Source organism: Stegodyphus dumicola, chromosome 3 (assembly GCF_044657685.1).
Source record: "Stegodyphus dumicola isolate Sdum_Otavi_A_Nest chromosome 3, ASM4465768v1".
Taxonomy (NCBI): Eukaryota; Metazoa; Arthropoda; class Arachnida; order Araneae; family Eresidae; genus Stegodyphus; species Stegodyphus dumicola.
Window position 1 is genome coordinate 250808572 of NC_140770.1, and position 13038 is coordinate 250821609.

The 13038-nt window shown below is 38.6% G+C and overlaps 1 protein-coding gene across 11 annotated transcripts in view; it reads right to left on the bottom strand.

Annotated features, from left to right (window-relative positions):
• Window positions 1–13038, bottom strand: part of LOC118191969 (uncharacterized) — a 205433-nt gene that overhangs the window by 75831 nt on the left and 116564 nt on the right. The window lies entirely within an intron of this gene.

Sequence of the window (13038 nt, forward strand, 5' to 3'; positions counted from 1 at the left end):
AACATCCACTACCACAGGATTCTGAGTGTTGGGAAAAGCTTCCAACGATTTAAGAGCACTATACGAGTCTGTATAAACTATGAACTTTTTGTGGCAGAGCTTTAATTGTACAAAAGACCATAATATATTGCAGTTAGTTCAGATGTTAGGACAGAGAAAGCATGGTGCAAACATCTGCCCTCTATGTGATCTTGAAATACAAATGCCATCCCGACATGATCATTTGATTTAGATTCATCTGTATATAGGATAATAACTGCTATATTTGTGCCTGTGCTCAGCGAAGAGTTGTCTGTAAATGTTCTCTTTAGTGCTTGCCTTCCCGTGATGCTTGAAAACATCAAGAAGATGAATCCGTGCATTTTCCCAAGGTGGGATTTCAAAATTCTTTACTGCTTGGGGACGCATATCAGAGAGGGAAAGTTCCTCAATGACAGGGCGAACTCTTAAAAGAAAGGTAGGAACACACGATGGACGTGTTTCAAATAAAGTGTTACACACATTATCAAGTAAACACAGCTTGTTAGGATGTTCAGGTTGTGATAGAATATTAAAATACTGCAAAAGGGACAACTGCTCACGCCTCAGATAAAGTGATGGTTCGTTAGATTCAACATACAGGCTCTGGACAGGAGAAGTCCTGAAAGCTCCTGAACAAATCCACAGAGCTTGATGGTGAACAGGATCTAGTTTTAACAATACTGATGAGCGAACGGATCCATAAACCACTGAGCCGTAGTCCAGTCTAGAGCGGACAAGCACTCCGTAAATGCGAAGCATGGAGCAATGCTCTGCACACCAGGAGGTGTTTTGCCAACACTTTTAAAATATTTAGTTTTTTTAAATACTTTTTCTCAGGTTTAAAACATGAGAAAGGAAAGTCAATTTTCGGTCGAACACCACTCCTAAAAATTTTACTTCAGGCACAACTGGAATAATTGTACCATTCAGATATAACTCAGGCTCAGGATGGAGATGTCACTTCCTACAAAAGTGCATGCACAAAGTTTTCTGTTTTGAAAATGTAAATCCTTGTTTGTCTGACCCTTCTTGGATCTTATTCAGAGCCATCTGCAATTGCCTCTCTACGTATCTCATGTCTGCCCCTCGACATCCAATCTGTAGATCATCAACGTAAAGAGATCCCAAGATGGTGGGAGGAAGTTCTTTTAATAGAGAGTTTACTTTTAAACTGAACAGGGTTACACTAAGCACACAGCCTTGAGGCATATCCTCTGCCTGTTCAAAAACATCCGACAAAACAGAGCCAATCCTTACTTGAAAAGTCCTAGTGTTCAAGAAATTCTGAATGAAAATCAGTAGGTTGTCGCACAAGCCACTCTCGTGAAGATCCCGAAGTATACTGTATCTCCATGCCTTATCATAAGCTTTCTCAATGTCAAAAAATACCGAGACAAGGTGACTTCCCCCATTTCATTCCACCTTTTCTTACAAAAGCTTTTCGAATGAATGTCTCTAAGAGGAGCATGTTATCTACGGTTGTTCTCCCCTTTCAAAAACCGCTTTGATAAGGCAAGATAATATTATTCTTTTCCAACAAGTAGACTAGGCGACTGTTTACCATTTTTTCAAATAGCTTGCATACGCAACTCATAAAGGCAATTGGCCGATAGTTGGAGGGATTCCTTGGATCTTTCCCTGGCTTAGCAACAGAAATTACAACAGCTCTCCTCCATGCAATGGGAAAAGTACACTTCTTCCACACTCTATTGTAAAGAGTAAGAAGGGCAGTCAGTGACTTATAGGACAGATGCTTTAGCATTTCGTAATTCATGCCATCAAGACCCGGAGATAACCTATGTATCTGCAACAAAGCTCTCCTTAATTCAAGCATAGTAAAGTCTCTATTGTAAGGCTCAGATTTGGAAGAGTTGAATTTGATGGGATTTATTTCAGAGTGCTGCTTGATAGAGAGAAATGCAGGCGAATAGTTTCTGCTGAAAGAAACGGCAGCAAATGTCTCACCGATAGTATTCGCAATTTCTTCTATGGAGCTAATCACTCAACCATCTTTTTCCAAAAAGGAAAGTGAGTGGTCTTTATATATTCTGCATGCTTTTTGAACTCTTTCCCAAACTCGCTTACTAGACGTAGAGAATGTTATGATAACGCATATGAAATCCAGGAATCCCCCTGGATCTGCCTTCTTACATTTCGTGCATTTGCTTTGGCTCTTTTAAATGCTATGAGGTTTCGCAGAGCAAGATATCTACAAAAAATACCCCATGCTTTTTCTGTTTTTTCAGTGCTTCATGACAGTCGCGATTCCACCATGGTTTCGAATATTTTAGTATTTTTTCTGATGTTCTAGGAATGGAAAGTATAGCTGCCTGAATAATAGTATTAGTAACAGCTCGAACAGCGTAATCAATATGCACATCTTCCACCATTTCATCTGTGAGCTCTGCAACAGAAGAGAAGAGTTCCCAGTCTGCACTATCGAATATGAACCGAAGGGATGTTTTATTTAGAATATATATATATATTTCACACAATAAGCCTCCTCTCACTCACTACACAGTTTTCGGCCATTATTATTTGTACATTGATTGTAGTAGTGACGTTTACAATTATCATTTTACTATCTCAGTGTAACTCTCATTTTAATTATATTCTCAAGTAAATTTATTATTAATTTGCAGGGCTATAATTATTTATTCCTATTTTATTAATAATTAATAAAATTATTAATTTTGAGTGTAGTTCTCACATTTAGTTAATTGATTTCATATAACCTCAAGAGTACTCAACATGTGTCACGAGCTCCTGCCGACATTGGTTATTCTGTTACATGGCTATTACATATAAATTATTAATTTGTTTATTATTAAACGACGCTATAACAATAATATTATAGTCAGGGTGTGCAAAATTTTGTGAGAATCATTTTAGAAGAGAAATATTGTGAAAGATAGGTAAAATAATAAAAGAAAATATACACGATATAATCAAAGAATAAATACATTATTACTATACTGTTTTTCATCATTAATTGAATTTGTTCTATTTATGTATGATTTGTGCAGTGAACAATGCCAACAAGAGAAAAGAGGCTAATTTGGGTTGTCAAACAAGTAGATCTGCAGACACACGAAAAGAAGAGCCCAAAGAACAGAAGAACAAATCCAGCAATATAATACTGATGTGCACGTGAACATGGCGCAATTGCATCAAGCAGAATCAGAAGATGCACGAGCTCAAATGCAGAAGATGCACGAGCAACGAAATGAACAAACAAGATTAGAACAAAGACAAGCCCGCCATTTCATAGTTAACAGACGCAGAGCAAATGACCGACAATGCCAACAGGTACATCGATCATTTACATTTGATTCATTCCTGCGTCTAGCATTCGAGTATGAGCCCAATGTTCAATATTATGCTCATTCAAAAGTGGTAATCGGTGCTATGGACAAGGAATACTCGCATTGTAATGCTCTTAAATTTAAAAATGAGCCAGCCGGGATGTGTTGCGCATCAGGAAAGGTGCAACTACCTAAAATTGATACACCACCTGAACCATTGAACGGTTTACTTATCGGCACGGATTCAGATTCTAACCTGTTCCCGAAGGCAATTCAAACATTCAATTCAAGTTATGCGTATCAGTTGATGATTAGATGCGGTCAGGACAACGTCATTCTATGATATCATCATCTTTGTCAACAATTCATGGTCGACATGTACGTGAAGATAGAGAGCGAATGACTACGATACTTGCGATATAAATCAACAAAAGCTGCATGTGGAAGAATACATTCACTTGCGAGACGCTATTATCAACAATGCCGAAATTGGTAACTCTGTCATTCTACCATCATCGTACATAGGCAGTCCACGTCGTATGCAAGAATATATACAGGATGCTCTGACTTTCGTGCACGAATATGGACAACCATGTTTATTTATCACATTCACATGTAATCTAAAATGGATGGAGATTACATCTTTGCTATTGCCTGGCTGAAATGCAATACATAGTCATAACATTACAGCATGTGTGTTCAGACAAAAATTAAAGTCTTTAATAAGTTTCATCACAAAATTACATGTATTCGGTCCCACACGTTGCTGAATGTATTCTGTTGAATGGCAAAAGCGAGGATTACCTCATGCACACATTTTAGTTTGGTTAATCGACAAAAGCCGTCCTGAAGAAATTGATAGTATAATTTCTACATAAATTCCAAATCCATCTACTGATCAATTGCTGTTTGATATTGTTACAGCAAACATGATTCATGCCCATGTGGTAATCTGAATCGTTTATTGCCTTGTATGGCAGATGGTAAATGTACCAAAAGTTTTCTTAAACATTTCACTAACAATACGATCACAAATGTCAACGGTTATCCAATATATTGTCAAAGAAATTGCGATAATGGCGGACAATCATTTATTAAAAATATCAAAAACACAAATATTGACATTAACAATCGTTGGCTGGATCCATATTTGCTCTGCTGAACAAAACATTTAATGCTCATATTAATGGAGTTATGCAATTAAGTGAAGAGCATCAAATACATTTGCAAGTATATGAATAAAGGCAGTGATATGGCTGTATTTCGAGTTGAAAATACCAATGTGAATGCTCCTCCAGTGAATAACAACGATGAAATAACACTCTACCAAACTGGCCGCTACATCAGCTCCAATGAAGCTATTTGCCGTATCTTTGGCTTCCCAATTCATGAACGGGATCCAGCAGTTATTCATTTAGCTGTCCATCCTGAAAATGGTCAGCGCGTATTTTTCACAAATGAGACAGCGATTGATCGTGCTGTAAATCCACCAAAACCTACACTCACCGAATTTTGTGAATTGTGTAATCGTGCAGATGCTTTTCATGCCTTTGCACGAACATTACTCTATTCAGGAGTACCACACTATTTCACATGGGCTCAAACAAAAAATGGATGCCCCGCAAGCAAGACACACTGATTGATGCATGTCCCAGTTTATTCAAATCAAACACCTTGGGGTGAGTATTTACAGTCAATCCAAGGCAGACTGAGTGCTTTAATCTTCCACTGGGCAAATTGAGTGCTTTTATCTTTGATTGGGCAGACTGAGTGCTTTTATCTTCGACCGTTGTTGGTTAATGTCACCAGCCCATTGTCATTTCAAGGTGTACGTAAAGTGAATGGACAACAGTATCGAACGTATAAAGATGCATGCCTTGCACTCGGCTTGCTGGCAGACGACAACCAGTGGGAATGTATGCTTGCTGAAGCAGCATTGCACTGTAAAGCAATACAAATTCGTCTACTACAGTCAAAAGTCGTTAATTCGAACACCCATAATCCGGACCTGAAAGCTAAAAACTTTCTGCGCATGCGCCGTGTTCACACATGCGCATAGGCGTACATGTAAAACCTTTACGACTGCGCATACGCGTGTGCGCAAGCACAGGATACGTTTTCGCGTGCGCGTTTTATGTATAACGGACGGTATAAGATAAAATTATCTAATTATCTATTTCAGTTAATGTTGATGATTGCGTTATTCCTTAATCTTCAAATTGGATCCAGCTTATTATTTTTTGCAGACTGTAAGAGCAATTTTATAAAAGTAAACTTGAACTTTCGATTATGTCAAATAGAATTTCCGATGCTGGAGCTCCCAAAGGATCTACAAAACGAAAGTTATGTTTCGATGTCCATCAAACAAAAAGTGGAATTGCTGCAAAAAATGGATAAAGACATGAAGAAGGTGACAGAGAAGTTAGTGAAAACGAAAAAATTTCGATTGACAAGTTAGACGGTATTCTCGGCACAGCAATTACAGGACTTGAACAGCGCAACTTTGTAACTGAACAAGAAATTATGTCTGTTTATAGAATTAAAGAGAAAGTATTATCACATAAACTTAAACAACTTACCAACTTAAGCAACTTAAACAACTTACATTAAAAGAAATGTTTAATAAATTAAACAAATATTAAGCTTCTTTTTTGTAAATTTTGATACCCTTTAGATCATAATTGTTCTTTATTTCATAAATTACTGTTTCATATTTTTAATTTTAGAATTTCTGCATGCCATCTTACGAGATTTAAACTGATGATCTATAATCCGGAAAAATCGATAATCCGGAATCGCCGAAGTCCCGACGAGTCCAGATTAATGACTTTTGACTGTATTCGCTATAGTGTTGACTACATGTTTTCCATTGTCAAACAAAGATTCAACGACTGATGATATATTGCATCAACATCATACATGGTGCAACAATCTAACAATAACATTCAGCGACGCTATGTACAATGAAGCATTGATTGCTACTGAGGATCTTTGTATTAACATTGCCAACGTACCACTCCGTCATTTCGGTATGCATTCGCCAAATCAAAGTGAATTCGATTTAATGAAGACTGAAATTAATTGTGAGCTGCAGTACAATACTGTATAAATGGCAGCGATTGTTAGTCATAACGTCCCACTAATGAATGAGAAACAAAGAACCATTTACGACCGCATTATGCTCGCAGTTTCGGCAAGAAAATGTGGATTTTTTTGCTTTGGACGCACCAGGTGGAACTGGCAAAACAATCCTTATTTTGCTAATTCTAGCAGAAATACGATCAAATAATGGCATCGCATTGGCTGTTGCATAATCTGGCATTGCAGCAACATTACTGGATGGAGGCAGAACAGCTCATTCAGTATTTAAGGTGCCACTAAATATTCAAAATAACCCAGATGCAGTGTGCAACATAAAAAAACAATCATCCCTGGCCACAGTGCTAAAACAGCGTAAAATTATCATCTGGGATGAATGCACTATGGCACACAAACATTCGCTTGAGGCATTGAACAGGACATTGAAAGATTTGGTTTTCGCATGTTTAATGCATGATATAATTAAAGAAAACAAGAGTAGACAATCTCCTATAACAAAAGAATATATTAAGTACTAAATTACAATTTAAATTACATTGCAGAGATCAACGCAGAGCTCGGAACACAGTTCATGCTAGTGTCGCGTACACTTGTCTGACGAGAAGTCTGAGTGAGTAATGACGTCGCTTTGCTGCTCCGATTAAGAACTGGATTTTACACGTGGCGCCATCTCATGAATAGAAGTTGAAGTATCTGTCGGAACGCCACAGTACTCCCCCCCCCAAGTACTATCGGTACGTTATAAGTACTTTGGGTTAAATTTAACTTTTCTTCCAGATCTGGTAGTTTTATGTTGCTCTTTAACGGGATGTAAGCTTTCTTCCGGGAGTGATGTTGATGAGGAAGTTGTTGGATCTCGCATTAGAAATGCTGGTTTGAGACGATCGATTCCAATCACAGATTGTTTGCCATTGCAGATGATGGTGAAATGTTTCGGTGTTCGTTTGACAACTTTGAATGGATCATCATATGAAGGTGTTAAAGTTGGCTTAATTGCACCGTTGCGCACGAATACGTGCGAAGATGTCTCAAGCGCAGGATGTACAAAATAGCTTGGCTGGTTATGCGAAGATGCTGGGGTTGGCGAGATATTGCTCATAGTCTCACGTAAACGTTGAAGGAATGTTGGAGGGTCGATAACTGGAATAGATTCTGGGTGAAAGAATTCACCTGGCAGATGGAGGGTTGCACCATATAACATTTCAGCACAAGTGCTACCAATGTCTTCTTTGAATGCTGTGTGAAGACCAAGCAAGACTAGGGGTAAGGCTTCTGTCCAGTGTGTGCTACTGTGGCACTTCAGACCTTGTTTGAGAGATCGGTGAAAGCGTTCCACCATCCCATTTCCAGATGGATGGTATGGTGTTGTGCGAATATGCCGAATGCCAAGAAGAGAGGTGAGGGATGCGAACAAGTGACATTGAAATTGTCGGCCTTGGTCAGTAGTGATGGTGGTAGGCATGCCAAATCTTGAAAGCCACTGGGAGATGAATGCTCGAGCTACAGTTTCAGCGGATATATTTTCAATAGGAATGGCTTCAGGCCATCTTCTGTACCGATCAATACAAGTGAGGAGGTAAGTGTAACCATTTGAAGGAGGCAATGGGCCAACCAAGTCCAAGTGCACATGATCAAAGCGTCTTGCTGGAAGGTTAAGTTGTTGAATGGGGCTGTGAGTGTGACGGGATACTTTACACCGTTGACATCTAATACATGAACGAGTCCATTCTGTGATGTCTTGATTCATCGCTGGCCAGACAAATCTGTCTGCGATCAGCTTTTTGCTGGCACGGATTCCAGGATGTGCCAAATTGTGCAAGGCATTAAACACTTCACGTCTAAAATTGACTGGAATATAGGGACGTATTCTATTGTTCTTTATGTCACAGTAAATTTTAAGCGTTGGATAAATGTGCAGCGGTTGTAACTGAAGGGAGGTTTGTGGATTTGAGATTAGGTTCTCGAGTTCCTCATCATGCAATTGAGCTTTTGCAATTTCAGAGAAATCTGGGGTAGTGAGGTTGATATTGTTTACCCGAGACAAGGCATCAGCGACACAATTATCAGTACCAGAGACATATCTGATATCTGTACTAAACTGGGCGATGAAATCCAGATGTCGAAGCTGACGAGGAGAACATGAGTCAGAGTTTTTTCTTAAAGCGAAGGTTAATGATCGGTGAAAATGATGAAGTCGTGTCCTTCCAAGTTGTGCCGGAAGTATTTAACAGCACAGTACACAGCAAGTAGCTATCCCTGTCATATGTGCTGTATTTCCTTTCTGCAGTAGTAAGTTTTCTGGAGAAGAATGCCATTGGAGAAAGTCCTTTAGTGGTATGGGCTTGAAGCACTGCTCCTATGGCCGTGTCAGATGCATCTACCAGTATAGAGAGCTGATCACTAGGCGAGTGATAAGAAAGTGTGGCTGCATTTGCCAAATCGTGTTTGCATTGCACGAATGCTGCAGATGCAGATTCAGTCCAAGGGACAGCTCGTTGATCGTTTTTTTTTTTTTTTTTTTTTTTTTTTTTTTTTTTTTTCCCTATTCTTCAGAAACTCATGTAGGCAGGCTTGTGTTTTTGCGGCATTTGACAGAAAGCGTCGGTAGAAATTTAACATTGCTAGAAAACGCTTCAGTTCAGAGATGGTTTGGGGCTGAGGTAGGTCGTTAATTGCTTTGACTCTTTCCGGTAAAGGTTTGACTCCATTCTGGGTGATAAGACATCCAAGAAAAAAAACTGAGGGTTGACCAAGTACACATTTGGATGGATTTAGTTTTAATCCATGATCTTTAAGGCGAGTGAAAATCTGACGCAGATGTTGAAAATGTTCTTCCGCATCTGTAGATGCAACCAGGATATCATCAAAATATGGGATGCAGAAATCGAGGCCAGACAGTACTTGGTGTATGAAACGCTAAAATGTTTGGCCAGCATTGCGAAGGCCAAATGGCATATATAAGTACTCAAAGAGACCAAATGGTGTAGTCACTGCGGTCTTGGGTACATCTTCAGCATGCACTGGGATCTGATGATATGCTCTGGCAAGATCGAGGGTAGAAAATATGTTTGTTCCATGAAAAATATGGGTACAGTCTTGGATATGTGGGACTGGATATCTGTCAGGGACTGTGACGGCACTAAGTCGACGATAATCTCCACAAGGCCGCCAGTCACCATTAGACTTTTTAACCATGTGAAGTGGACTGGCCCATGGACTTTTAGATGGGCGAATGGATCCCTGTGCTAGCATGAATTCAAATTCTTTGCGAGCAGCTTTTAGCATCTCTGGAGAAAGACGATGAGGCTTGGAAAATACAGGTGGGCCATGTTTTCAATGTGATGATACACTTCTGGCTGATGAGTATGCTGCCCTGATTTGGATGGGTTTAAAATGTCAGGGAATTCTGCTAATAACCGATGAAACCGTGTGCTGCCCGATACAACACTTATGTTGGTAGGTATGTTCGATATGTGAGAAGCTTGTCCCTGTGATGTCAGCTGAGTTGTAGCATCAATTAAGCAATTATTCTTGACATCCACTAGAAGGTGGAAATGTGTCAAGAAGTCGACACCAATAATTGAGTTACATCCGCAATAACAAAAGGCCAGTTGAAAGTCCGGCGCAAGTTTAAATCAAGTTTCAATAGTTTGGTGCCGTAGGTTGCAATTTGGGTACCATTGGCTGCATACAGTACAAGTTTATTAAGTTGGTGAGCATTTGTTTTAGTTCTCGGAAGCACTGATATGTCAGCTCCAGTATCTACTAGAAAACATAACTGAGTTGAACGATCAGGCAGTACTATTCTGTCGATGTGGCGGACATTCTGTTGGCCAGCAGAAGACCGCCCATTTAGTTTCCCGCTTGTTCAAAAGTGCATGGAGGGGCACACCTGCGAGCTTGAGCGCCAAAATTCATATGATAAAAACATATGCCACTTGTGGGTTCTTTGTACTGCGTTCGAGTATTGTGACAAGATCGACTCCTGCTTCGGCCACGAAATTTATTACGTGGGCCCTGATTTGATCGATTGTATCTCCATGAAGCATGAAGACTTATAGAGAGTTCAGATACTTTTTTGGTCAATTCAGCCACTTGTTGTTCGAGGGATGAACTGGAAGGTGCAGCATTAGCAGCACTGACATAAGCTGGAGTAACAAGTTGCTGCTAAATGGGTTAGATCTTCATTGGAAGCAGCAAGAATTATTTGTATGTTATTAGGGAGACGCGAAAGCCATAGTGACTTCAACAAGTCGTCACTAAAATGGCTTCCTGCCAGATCACGCATTCGTGACAGCAAGTATGAAGGTCGCTGATCTCCAAGTTCAAGTCCTTGTAATAAGGTATGATTATGTAAGTATTTTTGAAGATTCACTTTCTGAATAGATTTCAATGAGCCGCTGTTTCAGTTTGGAGTATTTATCGCAATCAGGTGGTTTGAGAATTAAGTCATGCACTGAATTCAGAATATCAGACTCAACTGCTGCAACTACATGGTTGAATTTTGTAGAATTCTCACTAATGCGAGCAATAGAAAATTGTGCTTCGATCTGAGCGAACCACAATGAAGGATTATTTTTCCAGAAAGGCGGTGGCTTCACCGCAACGCGTGTGATTTGTGGCTCTGGTGGAATATCGTCGTGCATACTGATAGATAATTTTCCCTTTAATTAATAAACACTTAACAGCACAAATACTGTAGCAAGAGGATACACTATTGATATTTTGCCATTATAACAATAAATATTTTAACCATGCAGAAAAAATTTATGTAACGATACACACACAAATAAGACAGGGTCAGCAATTACACACACAAATAATATTTTACCGAAATGCATTTGAAAAGAAACCCCTATTTGAGAAAAAAAATGATGCTTTCATTTTGTATTGCGCACACACAAAATCACCACTTCACACTGCTAAGGCACTTTCGAAGGAAAAAGGAAATCACTCCCGTAGCACATGGGAAAAAAATTCACCACTTTCGAACGTTGAGGGAAGAATTTTGCCGTAGCACGTTGCAGAAAAATTACTGATGTAGCACATTTATCAAAAATTACTATTGTATCACATTTGTCACAAAAGTTGAATGATCGAAGAATTATTTCACGACTGGCAAAGTCAGCGAAACGGAACAGATCACATTGATGATTTGCTGAAACTCCTTGCGATGATATGCACGACTTTGAAAAAAACACAATATATATCAATACTTCTAGAAATAATTGAAGGGGTACGTTGTAGCATACATTTAATGTCCATATTCGTTGTTATTTTCAGTCAGTTCTTCAGAATGCCTTGGATACATGTGGCTTAGGGTCGTTGAAAATCCATTGTCAGTAGCGTGCTCAGTCAAAAAGGTCACCACTTTTGGTGGTCGCATGTTTAATGCATGATATAATTAAAGAAAATAAGAGTAGACAATCTCCTATAACAAAAGAATATATTAAGTACTAAATTACAATTTAAATTACATTGCAGAGATCAACGCAGAGCTCGGAACACAGTTCATGCTAGCATCGCGTACACTTGTCTGACAAGAAGTCTGAGTGAGTAATGACGTCGCTTTGCTGCTCCGATTAAGAACTGGATTTTACACGTGGCGCCATCTCATGAATAGAAGTTGAAGTATCTGTCGGAACGCCACAAAAGACATAAAAAACAACGACAAACTATTTGGCGGCATTCTGTTACTCCTTTCAGGTGATTTCAGACAAACACTTCCTGTCATTCCACATTCAATGTACACAATCAATGCTTGCTTAAAATCATCGTCACTGTGACATAATGTTAAAAGTAAATATGTACGTTCAAATGCTTCAAAATCCACCCGCTGAAACATTCTCAAAACAAATGTTAGATATCGGCGATGGAAAAGTTACTATAGATGAAACTGGATGCATAAAATAACCGACCGATTTCTGCACAATCGTTAATTCACAAGATGCTCTCATTGACCAGATATTTTCCGATGTACACACACAATACATTAATCATGAGTGGCTGGCAGAAAGAGCAATTTTAGTAGCAAAAAAATGTGACGTCAACGATTTGAATCTCAAGATACAACAGTTGTTGCCAGGGGACTTGGTCTCATACAAATTTATTGATATAAAAAAACATTATATTTTATATCATACTGACTTCCTTAAGAGAGCTATAGCTCTCTTAGGGAAGTCAGTATGATATAAAATATAATGTATAATGACTATATAAAATATAATGTATAATAATATATATATAAAATATATAATATATAATGTATAATATTATATATATAAAATATAATGTATAATGATATAAAATATAATGTTTTTTTATATCAATAAATTTGTATGAGACCAAGTCCCCTGGCAACAACTGTTGTATCTTGAGATTCAAATCGTTGACGTCACATTTTTTGCTACTAAAATTGCTCTTTCTGGCAGCCACTCATGATTAATGTATTGTGTGTGTACATCGGAAAATATCTGGTCAATGAGAGCATCTTGTGAATTAACGATTGAGCAGAAATCTGGCAGTTATTTTATGCATCCAGTTTCATCTTAAATCTAATTGAATCCAATACTTCAGCAATCTACAAAAATAATTTTATTTACAAAGCATCCTG